Here is a 15,026-nt window from a genome sequence, read left to right on the forward strand (position 1 = left end):
CATATACACTTTAAAACTTTATATGTAGATGCATCTTGATGAGTTCTACACGCCACACCCATTTTTGGGTCACTAGGTCAAAGGTCAAGGTCACTGTGACCTCTAATATCAAACTTTAAAATAGGCTCTAAAATCAAAGTGCTTCCACCTACAACTTTGAAACTTCATATGTAGATGCATCTTGATGAGTTCTACACGCCACACCCATTTTTGGGTCACTAGGTCAAAGGTCAAGGTCACTGTGACTTCTAATATAAAACTTTAACAAAAACCTTAACATTGCCTCTAAAATCAAAGTGCTTCCACCTACAACTTTGAAACTTCATATGTAGATGCACCTTGATGAGTTCTACACGCCACACCCATTTTGGGTCACTAGGTCAAAGGTCAAGGTCACTGTGACCTCTAAAAATAACACATTCTGACAAGCTTTCGCAGCCGAGCGTGGCACCCGTTATGCGGTACTCTTGTTTTATATTTTGTAATAGTATGTTAATTTGGATAACTAAATGACAGCCACATTACAATATAGAAACAACAGTCACTGCACACTTCTTGAATTAAGTTGTGCGTTAAGAAAATAAAACTGTTTTTGTCAAAATACTAATGTGCGTTAAAAAATTCTACTATCATAACACCAACTGTAATGTACTGTAGAAATATATTGCAAGTAAATAGCAAGCCTACATTTTATTTCAGAGCTGCATCGACGTTTAATTCAGCATTACAATAATACACTTAATCACGTCACTTTGTCGCCGTTAAATCCAAGTTTCGATAGTGCTACATCCTTAGGTAACTTATATGCTACCCCAAACATATTCCGAGTGCAAATGAATAAGCCAACGTTGAAAAGAGATGACCCGTGTTACTCAAATTTTCAAAAGAAAGATGACCAAGGCAAGAGTACAGAAATTAGTATTTACAAGGACTAAAGGCAAGTTCAATGGACGGATATTTTTACAAGGTGAAGCAGGTACTGGTAAAACAACGTTTGTTGCAAAGTTAGTGTTAGACTGGTGCAAAGTAAGTCACTCGTCATATAATGATGATGTAGATGAAACGGATTTTAAAGATTTTGCATCACTGGAAAGATTTAGTTTCGTCTTTGTCGTCACTTTGAGAGATTCTATCGATGAACGTGAAGTACCAAAGATGATAAAAGAACAAATTATCGACATGTTATATTCAGATATAGACCGTGACAAAGCCTACATACTTCTTCAACGAATTATGAAAAAGAAAATCTGTCTTGTTATTCAAGATGGCCTTGATGAGTGGAGAGATACGAAAGGAAAACTAATACTACCGCTGATGGTGGAATGCCACAACAAGTGCACCTTGTTAATAACAACTCGGCCATGGAAACTGGCAGACGAACGTATACATGACTCACACATTGACGGGTTGTATCTATTAGATGGAGTAAAAGATGTATTTACCCTTAGTAGGAAGGTAATGGGTTATCTCGTTCCGGAAGAGTCACATCTACATGAATGTTTTGAACAGTACGTAAAATCGAAACAACTTGAAGAATTGTTGTCAAAACCAATATTGCTTAAAATAATCGTTTCGTTATGGGCGGCTAATACATGTGTTGAAGGTTCAATGTGCAAAATTTACAGCATTCTGCTAGATGGTCTACTTAAGAAGGTCAGCGATGAAAAAGGCTTCTTTCCAAATGCACCAGTTTTATGTTTTCAAAACACACGTTACGTAAAGCAAAATATTGATCACATAGATGCAATTTCCAGGTTGGCATTTACTCTGTTGTTTTCTTTGGAAAAAGAGTTATCCTAAGTGTGTTTACCGACAGAGAAATTGCAAGATATGGGTTTGAGCCACAGAGGACATTTTCCCTGACGTCTGGACTTTTAACTGAAAGGAAACATTCAGCCGTTGTAATAACGTCATCAACATTTTCATTCGTACACAAGAGCATGCAGGAATTCTTAGCGGCATTCTACATCGTCCGAAATAAACACGTCATTGACGACGTCATATCCAATTATCTGGACAACTTTCCCGATGACATGTTCAGTATTTCACAGACATTTGAATTCGTTTGCGGACTTGACAATGAGGCTGCATATGCGCTTTCTTGTGTGATGGACGACCGTGTGACTTCTGCTGATTTCTATGAGTATCCGGAACTGATTATATCGGGTTACATTGAGGCCATGGCTAACAATATTGATGGAGATTTATTTAAACTTAAAATCAGTGAGATTGATTTCGACATGAGTCTATATCCTTTGAACATCGAAGACTGCTTTCACTCCTGTTCGGGCGCAGCATGCATAACTGCTATGCAGAAGTGTCATTGTTTAGAATATCTCCTTAAGCTCAACAAAGGAAACCTTCGAAGGTTGGACATTTCTGACGGTGTTTATGTAACTGAAATTGGTAATCAGTTACTTTCAACAGTGAACTTACAGGACATTCTTCTATCATCTGCTGATTGCCTAGAACACTTAGACATAACATTTTACAAACATTGTATTGTCTTCATTAACGAGCACCAAGAAAATGATACACTCAAGAATAGGCTTTGAGATAGATGCATGGTACATAAATACCGAAATGCAAAGTTGCATGGAAAAACACCTTGATGTATTTATAACTGATCCAAACATCATAACTAAATTGCTGAAACTGAAATCATTTACAATACGATATTTTGGAAGTTCTTATGAACAAGAGACATTTCAAATAGAAATGTTATTCCCGGGGAGCAACCAATTCGACATCCACTTGCCATCTTTAAAAGTGTGTCAAGATATCAGCCTTCCCTCTGCAACAGCGTATCAAGAAATCAACCTGCCACCTGCAACAGCGTATCAAGATATCTTCTTGCCATCTTCAAAAGCTAGTCCGTATACCCACATGCCAACTTCAGCAGCGTGTCATGATATCAGCCTGCCATCTTCAATAGAAAACATAAAATTAATAAAAAATTCAGTTTCGTCTGTATGGCTGCGTCTATTGCTCAAGAAACTCTCCTTATTCGATCACTGTGTTAACATAACATTGGTTGAATGTTTCATTCAATCAATCAACGCAGATGAACAAAAAGGGTTGGCATCGGTTAAACAACGAGATATTGAATCCCAAACTGATGTTTGTGTCCCAAATACTTTAAATGTGAATTCGTATGGAGACAGTGAGGGTCTCTATGACTCATTGATAGGCATGAATATACATCGCCTATTTTTGTATAATAGCAAAAGATAGTATTTATTATCAAACGTTTTAACAACGCTACGTAAAGTCCAAAAGCTGCGAATCACATTTTTCGAGTATATAGACATTTCAGTACCGCGCTCTGTTGTGTTCGTACATTTTACATATTCCGTTTTGTTATGTCATGGTTTGAGGGCATTGTTGCACAAAGTCAATACTATGAATCAACCTTTGGAAATGAAGCTTGTTTTCGGGTATGATGACGACGTGGAGAATGAGTACAAAGCATTAAAAGAGGAGATCGGAAAATCTACATATGCGAATGTTGCATTAAAATGCTTTGATTTCTGTTCTGCACATGACGACCGACATGAGGAAAACGATGTTCGTGATGAAGATTATGACTTTTTAAGTTGTATTGGAATTAAAAATGCCTACAAATGTATCTATGCAAGAATTAAGTGCGATGGTTAACGCATTTATAATACAGGCGCAAACATAAACAATTTATGTGACTGCCATGATAAGCATATAATGGACAGATGTTTTCTTCAATCAATCAATGTATAAGAACAAGTGCATTTGACAGTGGATGAACACAGAGGTAGTGAAACCTTAACATAATCAGGAATCGGTTATGTTGTAGGATTTATGTCTTTCGGAAACAAACAAGGTTTCTGCGATGTATTGGTGGGCTTGAACACATAAGATTATATTTATATGATATCAACAAAATAGGCTTTCAATACTGTGTTCTGTTGAAAAGTTACGACAATTAACTTAAAAATATGTTGACATTCCGAAAGCATGCTTTGGTATGTTTGTAAATTTTACATACTCCAAAATGTTATTGCATCGTGTAAAGGTACGTTTTCACAAATTCACATCACTGGATAAATCTTTTAATTTGAAGCTTGTGTCAGACTGTAATGAAAACATAGGAGGAGAATACATAGCCTTAATTAAGGAGCTAGGTGAATAAACATATGCGCATTAAAAAAAAAATGCCTTCATATCTGCTCTGCTGTCCACGGCTTTGTATATTTCTAAAAGGAGGTTGGTGAATTTATTTATCATTATGGGGTACCACATTGAAGATAAAAACATACATTTATAACTGCAGAACTTAAGTATAATAATAAACACATGTTTGCGGAACAGTTGAATTAAAGAAGTTCCTGGGTCTGATACAAACATTCTACGTTACTAAGGACTACGCCTAGGCCTTTAAAAATATGATTTTTTTAGGTTCGAAATTCCTAAATTACTTCTTATTTTGATATTGAAACCTGTTTAAGGTGTCTTACTTTTGGAAATTGGTTCCTTGCCATAAATAAGGACAGCAAGGTATAATAAGGTAATTCTTCCCGTCTTCAGAGGAAGTCAGCGATAGAATTAAGTGTTATTATGTTATCGAAACCTCTATAAGCTGTCTCACTATAAAACAACGATTCTTTCCATAAAAAGGACCGCATCTTAACATAAGATGTCTTTTCTGCATTGACTCGTGGGAATTTCCCAATAGTGTACATATCGTTTGTACATCCATGTGTTTTCGACAGTTGAGAATTATTTGCATTGTAAAGAACTCTTATTACGTTCATTGTCGGGTACCACTGCCTTTGGAACTTTATTCTAGTTTTTTTATTCATAAACGTTCTACATGTATTAAAAATGAGCATCGATGATCGTATAAACTTGCTTTAAATATGACTTCGCATCCGTTCAATGATTTTGCGATTTTAAACGTCCTTAATTTATACAGTAGTCTGAAAACTATTAATGATTATTATATCAATTTGTAATCGCTTAGTAGCTAGGTATTTACATTATAACTTTAAGTATGAAACAATGAGTGTGAGCCTATTCATATCATGAACTCTGTTGTATTGACCATATTGTGGCTGAAATTAAATAATGGAATTGCATCGTGTTTGCGTTCCTGCCATTACGAACGAAATGGTAAAACTGACAAGTCTGTACTTAGCGCGAGCTTACTGTTAAAAGGGTTCCAAAACAACAAAAGACATATAGAAAGAATAATTTGCTAACAATAGAGTACACAGGTATGTACATGAAGTTATTAATGAATACCCTTCCCCTATTACAATGACTATGTTGGTATATCTTTATATAATTTAATTATATAATGGTTTGTCTTTGGATGTTTTATTTATAACAACGTTGAAGATGCGTATGCTTTAGTCATTGTTATATTAATATGATCTTCATTCCTTTTATATTGCATTTTTTCTGTGTAGTGCTCTCCATATTTATTTTACAGTTGTAAGAAAAACACTTGTATGATGCCTTGATTAAAACACATTTAAAACATTGTATAACTTTGTTGTTGTCTTATTTCTTTGAACGTTTGATGACGTTTGATGGACATGTAACCTCATATTCGATACGATCGTCCTAAAGATGAATAAATATTGCAATACTGTTATCTATCTTTCTGTACCTGCTTTAGTAACAAAGTAAACATAATGTTTTTAGTTAATGGATTTGTATTAATGTTAACATATTCGTGTATATGTTGGTTTGTTTTTGAAGAAAAATAACAAACCCAAACGTTTAGTATCTAAGTGTAATATAAAAATTAATGAAACACATACAACTTGAAAATCTAATAGCATCGTACATACAAAATATGTTAATATATGAAAAACTGCTGTAAATTTGCAAAAAACTATTGTAGTGAATGAACTATTGAAAGTACATTGTACAAAGTTTCATGCGTGTTCGCGTCATGGCACTAGATAATAAAGGTGATCTTTTATCGACTTAGCTATACAATTTTTTACTTAAGCCCTGGCTAAGTCAAAGGACATGATTTGTTTATGTTTCGTTTTTCTCATGTCGCAGAACACTACAAAACAACAAAAACACAAACATATCCCGCGTCGGTTTTGCGCTTGCATCATTGCATTAAGTATATATATATATATATATATATACTTTTTCAAAGAAAACTTTAATTTAAACCATAAAACAGTACACTATATCAATAAATGTTAATACTAAGATAATCAGCTGAGATGAAATTCACAATTATATCGTTCGTATTAATGCATAAATTTACAAATGTACAGATGTAAATAGAATTGTAAACTATAAATCCATACCATATATTCACTTAAAAATGCTTCCAGAACAATGTATGAAGCAAACAAAAATTCCTATTGAAATCCTTTAAGAAAATAAACCTATAATAGAGTAGTCCAAAGTAGGTACCAACTTACATAACTAAAAATACAAAAGTCTTGTAATGTATTCCTGTCAACACTAAACAAGACCATATTAACGTTTTATAAAGTACACCTATAAAAATGGTATAATTTTAATACGCAATTTATATTGTAAATAGCCTTAAATTAAAAAAGGGGACAATGGTTGTTTTTGCTACAAGCATATAAAAAACGGTTTGTCTGTAAATAAGAAGAAAGGTTCGTTATATTATATTGGAAAGGAACAGTTTCTTTCTTGTATACATCAATACCTATTTAAACTTTGAAATACGTGTACGTACTGATCATGTTCCCTGTAAAGATAAAACAAGAAACTTGAAAAATGCAAAGAAACGCAATTAATGTATGTTTGTTCCTTCAAATTACGAATTTTGACTTTTCATTGAAAGGTTCGTTACTCTTAATCTGATCTTAAGTCTTAAATCTGCATGCTTATAAACCTAAATGTAATTTAGATTAAGTTATAAACCATTTAAATTCGGTTAAACAAAATCATTGTATTGTGAAATTGAGCGCTCTCCTAATTTCGTCAGTGTAGTTGACTGAAAGGTTTGTTATGTCAGGTTCGTTACCGGGTTTTAAAAATACATGCAAATAGGCCATATTTGGAAGAAGGGTGAGAATTTGTTTTGCATGTTATCGTATTACGTCATCAATAAGAACTATAAATTAGTTATTCCAATTTTCGGAACCGGACATACAGATCGTTAAACTGATACTAGATTTGCACACTCTAAAATAAACAAACGACAAGAAAATTCCCATACAAGCTGGCCATTACTTACGTTATTGATAGTTCACTTAAAGGTTTTAAGATGTGTATTTATATTCTTTTCCAATGAGACATGCTTTACTGGTATATACACGTAACAGGATGCGATAACTTATTAAGTGCGCTGAGTTATCATTTTCTGTTTGAAACGAGCCTAATAAAATCGAGTAATTTTATAATAGAAACACATAACATTTTTAAATTATATTTATTTATGGTTTTGAATTCCTGTTGCATTTTTTGTTTGTTTTTTGTTGTTGTCTTTTTCATAAAAATGTGTCGGTCCTATGTACTGCAAATGACATTAAGTCTCGTCCTATTATCTACCATGTTGTTCTTTATATGATCGTCTTTTCCATATACGCATTAAAAGTATTATGGATATGTGAATAACAAAGCACAAACATGTAGTATCACATGTAAATGGGGGAACAAACCTTCATATATTGACAATAATCCTCATTCGTTTTCGTATATCATTCAAATGTGTAAGCTCCCTTTAACAGGCATAGATTTTTCCCGCGGATCATATTACATGCTTCATGTTTACAGCACGCAGCGGTTACATGTTATGAAACTGCAACTAAAGCGCATGTTAAAACCCACTTATAAATGCAAGAATTTATGTCAAGGCCTCAATTTCATTGCGAAAAAGTATACCGTACTTAAGCATGGCCTACGTGCATGTTAAAGCTGAAAACATGACAATGCGCCCTTAGCTTTCAAACAAACAGTTGATACGCATTGTATCTTTGCAATCTGATACAACGCCTGGGAATAGCGGTCTGATGAAACAATATCCCAGCCAAGCCTGCTTTACATTCATATAGTTTGCATACCAGCAGGCAGACAAACAGTTGCATGTCATGGTGGTCTGATGTGTTATTATACAAGGATATTTAATACGTATTTCTTCCTATCATATTATTTTCCTGTCATTGTAAATGTTTGCAATATGCATTGTATTATACACCGAGCCTTTTCGGAAAACTATTTGTATGATCAAAAATAAGGAACATTCGTGAACAACATGCTTTAATACATTATAGTTAAAATTTTGTATCCTGTTACTTGTAAGCGCCTATCCGTCATAGTGTGTCATAGTGTGTTTTTCAGTAGCTAGGTGAATCACATTATATCCATGCTAACTTTTATAAACAGCCATTGTATTCTCGTAGGTCATGGTCGTATTAATTGCTGAATATTTGCTTTGAGACGCTTTTTAAGTAACATGCGCGAATATGTCAATTGATTATACAAGTCTATAATAGTGATCATTTTCGTAATCATTTTAAAGCTTTCAGGTTATGCGATCATTTTAAGCGTGGCAGTTAGAGCAGGTATAAATGCCAAAATTATAAATGCATAATTTGCCCAAAATCATGATTTAAGTTTACCACTGAAAACTTCACGTATCATTGCCTTCGATACATATATGTAAGGAAAACGTATAACCCAGTCCATGTGAAGAAAAGCTACTAATTTTTTACCAGAACACTTGTTTAAATTGAAGCCTATTATGCTTGTTCGTTGTACATGTTTACACGTCAGTTCTAATGTTTAGCGGTCCACTTCTCTAACTATATTCAATTGGCGGAAGAGGACATTCAGCAAGTCAATATTAGATTTTCTGAATTACATTAAAAACGTGTGCCTAAAAATCGGCAAAATCTCTCATTCGTTTTTTACTTGTGCAAACCGCTAAAGTTTGCTCAGGTCAATTTGCATTACACGTAAAATGTTAGGTACTAAAATTAAACGTACAAATTATGTGTCTTTCTAGAATTTTATACGAATGAATTTGAGTACGAATCTTAATTGTTGTTCTAAAATCATTCATTGTTTGTGGCATGTATGTTTTTTTTAATTTAAATCATAACAAGATATTTGTTGAAAGGTTACCAAATAGTTGCAATGATGCAGTTGCCTTTTCTGCTACTTATGTCATTAAATGGCTATTAAAGTTATATTAACATATTTTTGTTATGATGTGTTTTTGCAATAGTTGAAAACAAAACATATTGAACTTTATTGTCATATACCAGTCATCTATCTAATAGAAATTTAAAAACGTTCTGTGAAATTGTTAAGTTAATTAAAATCTTCGATGTGTTTATATTGTAATCAGCATGAAAAAAGATGTGCGAATTATTGTTAAAGTCCCACTTTCTGATGTTCTGACATTTCATCATTCTGTAATCTGTTGTATAGCTTGAAATAAATGCTTTGTCTTTTGAAATCATTTAGTTGTAAATATGTATCCAATAAGTAACAAACCTTTTAGAGGATTTTAGTATATAGAATTCAATGTACAGAAAAATTGGAAGAACTAAATTGATGATCGAGGTCTTTCATAAAATACTTATACACACGTCGTACATTTAGCTACATAACTTTTTTAATTGATCTTGAAATACCGATACGACGATACCTAATTAATCCTTAATTGTACTATCTAAATGAGAATGGGCGTTATATGTATCATGGATATTGCTGGGCCAAATGTGAAACTGAGCGCTCTTAAACCGGTTTATCCCCCCCCCCTTGTGCTTGGCATGGACAGTTTCAAGGCGGTGACCTCAGCTTTATTCTACTATGTATGCATGTTGTTTCGTATTGTGCCGTACTGTTTTGGCAATTGGTCACATCCCTTAAATAAAGGACCACGAAATTGTGTAGAATAAGAATGGAATACTGCTCTAGCAGCTGGAGTTTTACTTCTTTATTTGCGGGGTATGAATGCAAAGCCTTAACCCTTTCCCACTCAGAAGCAAAGTAAAAATGGCTATATGCAAACAGCATAAACCCAAACAGCCTGCGAGTAACTTGCAGTCTGTTCAGGTTTATGCTGTTCGCCACTCATCATTACCTAAGGATTGGGGATGAAGCCTTTAAAACTTGAATTTGTTAAGACAGGTCATAAATTAAATTTAACTTTCTAAGGGACAACAAATGTCTAAAAAACGTATCTAAGTGATAAGGGTTAAAACATGAGTTTGGAAAATTGAAATATGCAAATGTTGCATTAAAATTCTTTGATTTATTATCTGCACATAACGTCCGACATGATGAAAACGATGTTCGCGATAAAAATTATTAATGTTAACGTTTTTTTGGAATTACAAATAAAAATAAATGTATTTATGCACGATTTAAGTGTGATGGTTAATGCAGTTATGATAAACGCGCCAATATTATGAATTTACGATAGTTTTATCATACGTATATAATAGGAAGATGTTTTCTTTAATCATTCAATGCGAAATAACACGCGTATTTGGCAGTGAATAAGCACAGAGGTAGTGAATCTAAGACATATTAATGTATCGGGAATGTTGTAAGGTTTTTGTCGTATGGGAAATGGGATGGTATATGTGATGTATTGTTGGGGTCGAATACACAGAGTCATTTCTTGTATGATATCAACAACTAGGCTTCAAAATTATTTTTTCTGTTGGAAAGTTAGGATAAATATCTTTAAAATATGTTGACATTTAGAAAAGCATGCTCTGGTATGTTTTCACATTTTACATATTCCAAATTGTTATTGCAACGTGTAAAGGTACTTTTGTTCAAAGGCACATAACTGGATACACGTTTGAATTTGGAGCTGGTGGCAAGCTGTGATGAAAACATGGGAGGAGAATACATGGCCTAAAATAAGGAGATTGTTGATTGAACGTATGCGCGATTGGATCAAAACGTTTCCATATGTACTATCACGTCTTTGGCTCTGTATATGTCCAAGAGGAGGTTCAAAATTTTATAAATTGTTATGGAATGTCAAGTGTATGATTTAAACATATATTGATTAATGCCTCACTAAGGTGTAATAGTTACAACATTTTTGCTGAAACAGTCCCCGGGTCTGGTACACACATTCTACCTTGCTGAAGACTACGTAACATTTATTAAATATCATCAATATTGTCATATTTTACGTCTTCTGAGGCTTTCGGTGGTAGAGTTACGTGTTATCGAAACCTGTCTAAGGCTTCTCAATGTTTGGAAATTGGGTCCCTGCCAAAAATAAAGTACGGACTTGTATTTGAAGGTTTCTCTCCTGCTCGTGCAAATGACGTTTTACTGTGTACATGTGTGTATTATATCTATTGTCATGTATTGTATAATTGATAATTATATAATAATTAATTAAAAACTTGAGTTAAACTATAATGTCAACCTGATTGCGACAATAACTTCTCTCCTGACACTATTTCTACTGTTCATAAATCGATTGTATTAATTGCATTAATAATGAAAAAAAGGAAAATTATTTGCAATATTAGATTATATTTTTTCGTTCATTGTCGGGTACGACTTATTCGAACCATGAGTTAAGTTCATATTCATCACCCTTTTTTTTATTCCAAAATGTACTACTAAGCTGGTATACACTCGCTTTAAACACAGCTTTCATCGATTTTTTTGTAAAGTTTAATCATCTTAAATTTAAATAGCAGTCGGTAAACAGTGAAGCAATGTTAACTGTTATAAGCGATATAATGAAATTACATGCGGGCGCATACTAATTAATATTACGTACATTATCCAACGCTGAACATTGCATACCATTTTGATCCATGCGAATTACATGTTTACTTAACCAAAACATCAAAACATTTGCCAACATCCGTTTTTACGCATGCGCTTTTCACGATGATAAAGAAATACCATTAATTTGAGGTTATTTTCATGAAGTAAAAAAGAAGTGAAATATTATATCTCTAGACACGTAAAGCTTTTTTTTTTAACTTTATGCCAGTACTGCGGTGGATAGAATTACATGGTATAAATTACTATAGATATTACAGTGATAAACATATAGTGTGTGCATATTCATCTAATAAGGCCTGTTTTACAGACAATATTATGAATACAATTGAAGGATTGAATTCCATTTTGGTTGCGTTCATGCGATTATGAAGGAAATGGTCAAACTGACAAGTATATAATTAGCGTTAGCTTAGTGTTAAAAGGGTTACACAACAACATAAGACATTTAGATCGTCAAATATACAATTTGAAGAACAAATATTTATGTATACTCCGTTATGAATAATGCCGTTCTCCTATAAACATGACAATACAATGCAAATACATAAAACTATTTTTCCCTTTTATAATACTTTTGCTTTGGATGTTTTAATTTCGACATAATTATTGAGAAAAAAAATACGATGCATTTGATTTAAACACTAGGAGGCATTTAATTACCTTTGTTGTTGTCCTATATTTTCGAACATTTTGATTACATCGGGGAGGTGCCCGCTTGATTCCATGACAACAGGGTGATATTTGTAAATGTACAAAAAGTTTTGGTCAACTCATTGTCAATGAAACTACTATAAACTATATCTAATCGAGTGTCAACTTGCTAAATAGAATATTACAAGTAACACGCATGATTATGCCATGTGTGCGAGTTAGTTTAGACTAAGAGCAATATCTTCGCCCAGAGTGACGGTAGGACGGAGGCCTTTATGTAAGGGCCCTTTTTGTGTGTGTATTTGAATGTTTATGAGGTCCTACCGCCCCTGAGGCTGTATCATATTTAGACGAAGTCTGTGCTCCGCAATCCCACCTTTTTAAATTATTAGATTTGCTAATTTTTGAACTATAGCTGCAAATTTGAAGCTATTTAGTTGTTACTGAAAGATCTTCAATTTTTGAGTGGTGTTGTCTGGGGGGGGGGAGGAAGCCGTAGGAAACATAATAAGTTCGTTGTGATGACCATCAACCAAACCTCACATTCTTTCAGGAACGGGGATTGAACCCGGGTTGCCTATGTGAAAAGCACGTGAGCCAACCACTGCGCTCACCGGACAGCTTCATCATCATTCTCTTTAACGTTTTAATTTTCCTTCCCCGTGGCCTTCTCTTTACAGAGTTTGCCAACGGATCGGGGGTTCGATGTTCGAGCTCTATTTTCGTATATGCAATCTTAGCGATATATATGTTACCAAGTAGTTAAGCTTATTGTCGACTCTATGTAAACTATGTACTCCATATTTGGCATAAATCATAATTTGACACAAGATTTATTTATTTTACAACAGCGTTTTTTTCTCCATGCGATTTATTAATATACATTCGGATCGGTCAAGGTATAAATTATCCTATGACTCAACATTTCTATGCGTTGTATTTATTACCTGTTCGTCTTATATCTGTAACCCAATCAGACGGTTAACAAATTGAATTCATCCCACGGTGGGGATCGAACCCGTGACCTCCCGGTCGCTAGGCGGACACCATATTCATTACACCACGGCGACCTGCACTTACTAACACTTATACTTACTTTTCTCACAAGTATAAAAAATTCCCAAAATGTCAATACAAATCGAACGCTGGAAGGGGATGATGAGAGTCGCACGATTTAAGGATAAAGAAGTCACATAACATATACACAATTGCTTCGCTTCATGGTAATATTAATCCCCGTCCCCATTTATCTTTTACTTTTGAGCAGGTGTGCATGCATCTCAATAAGGCAAGCATTCCTCAGTGTTTATCTATGGTATGTAACCATGCCGATTTATCGACCTGTAGTAAATGTCGGATATAAAGCGGCCATGCCCTGAAGGTCAGTTAAGTCACCAGGAAACAAGATTTTTAACACAGATCAGCATGGCTGGATGTTTGGCAACGAATATCATCCATATCGTGGAAGATTAACCGCGTCCCCTGTATCTTTTTCTTTTAATGTTGAGCAGGTGTGCATGTGTCTAAAATAAGGCAAGCATTCCCCAGTGTTTATCTATGGTGTGTAACCATGCCGATTTATCAACCTGTAGTAAATGTCGGAAATAGTCATAGCCTAGAAGGTGAGTTTAGTCATAGGGGTACGGACCATATGAATGTAATACCGGCCTCTGTAGTTCCGTTATAACACAGGTAATCGACCGTGCTTCACTTATAGGTACTTGGCCAAGAATGTACTTTGTGTTTTTAGCGTTGGGTTTTTGGATTTTTTTTCAATGGTTTATGCCGCGCGCAAGCATTATCAATGCTCCAATACACAATATGTTTTGTATACTTGTGGGAGTACATGTATAAAAAAACTCATTCCGTTTGCCCATCCCAACGTCCAAGAAAACGGAAAGCTTTCAGATAATTTATTTCAAACATATTTTATATCCTAAAATTACTTTAAATGTAAACTGCTGTCAAAATGTTTTTTTTTTTTTTTTCATTTTTATATTTGCTGTATAAGCTCTTTAAACCTTAAATGAAAACACTTTTTATTTAGTTACTATTTATGGTTTAAAATGTTTTACATGTATCTGGCCTCTTAATATGCATCACTTCCGCAACACGATGTGACCGCGAAGCTACTTCTGTGTGGACTATCCAGACGACTGGAGCACCTTGCAAAAGTTCCTAAGTGCTTTGACGACTGTCTCCCGCCAACCTCTACAATATCGCAGGTAAGACTCAAGGCTGTAGAAAGATAAAAAATACTAATACTAACTTTTATCGAAACCCGCTAAGACATTTTTAATTATGTTTCTCTGGTACATGGTGTAAATTGATAAAGCTAAAATGCTACTCGCATACTTCGATCGAACTCGTATTCTGTCGAGAGCAAGGTGGACTATAGAACTACCAGCGTAGTTCTATTTTTGTTTAAAAGTCAGATGTTCCACATTACTGTTACAACTGCCCAAAAATAGCTTCAGACAATAACACAAAAGAAAGAAAATGTCGTAAACATGCGAATGTGCCCGGAAATAGTATGCAGTGCGGTTAATAACCAGATAAACCAAATCGCATGCTCACTAATCTAAACGTTACACACAATTGGACGTGATGCG

This window comes from Dreissena polymorpha, chromosome 2 (genome assembly GCF_020536995.1).
Source record: "Dreissena polymorpha isolate Duluth1 chromosome 2, UMN_Dpol_1.0, whole genome shotgun sequence".
In the NCBI taxonomy this organism is placed as follows: Eukaryota; Metazoa; Mollusca; class Bivalvia; order Myida; family Dreissenidae; genus Dreissena; species Dreissena polymorpha.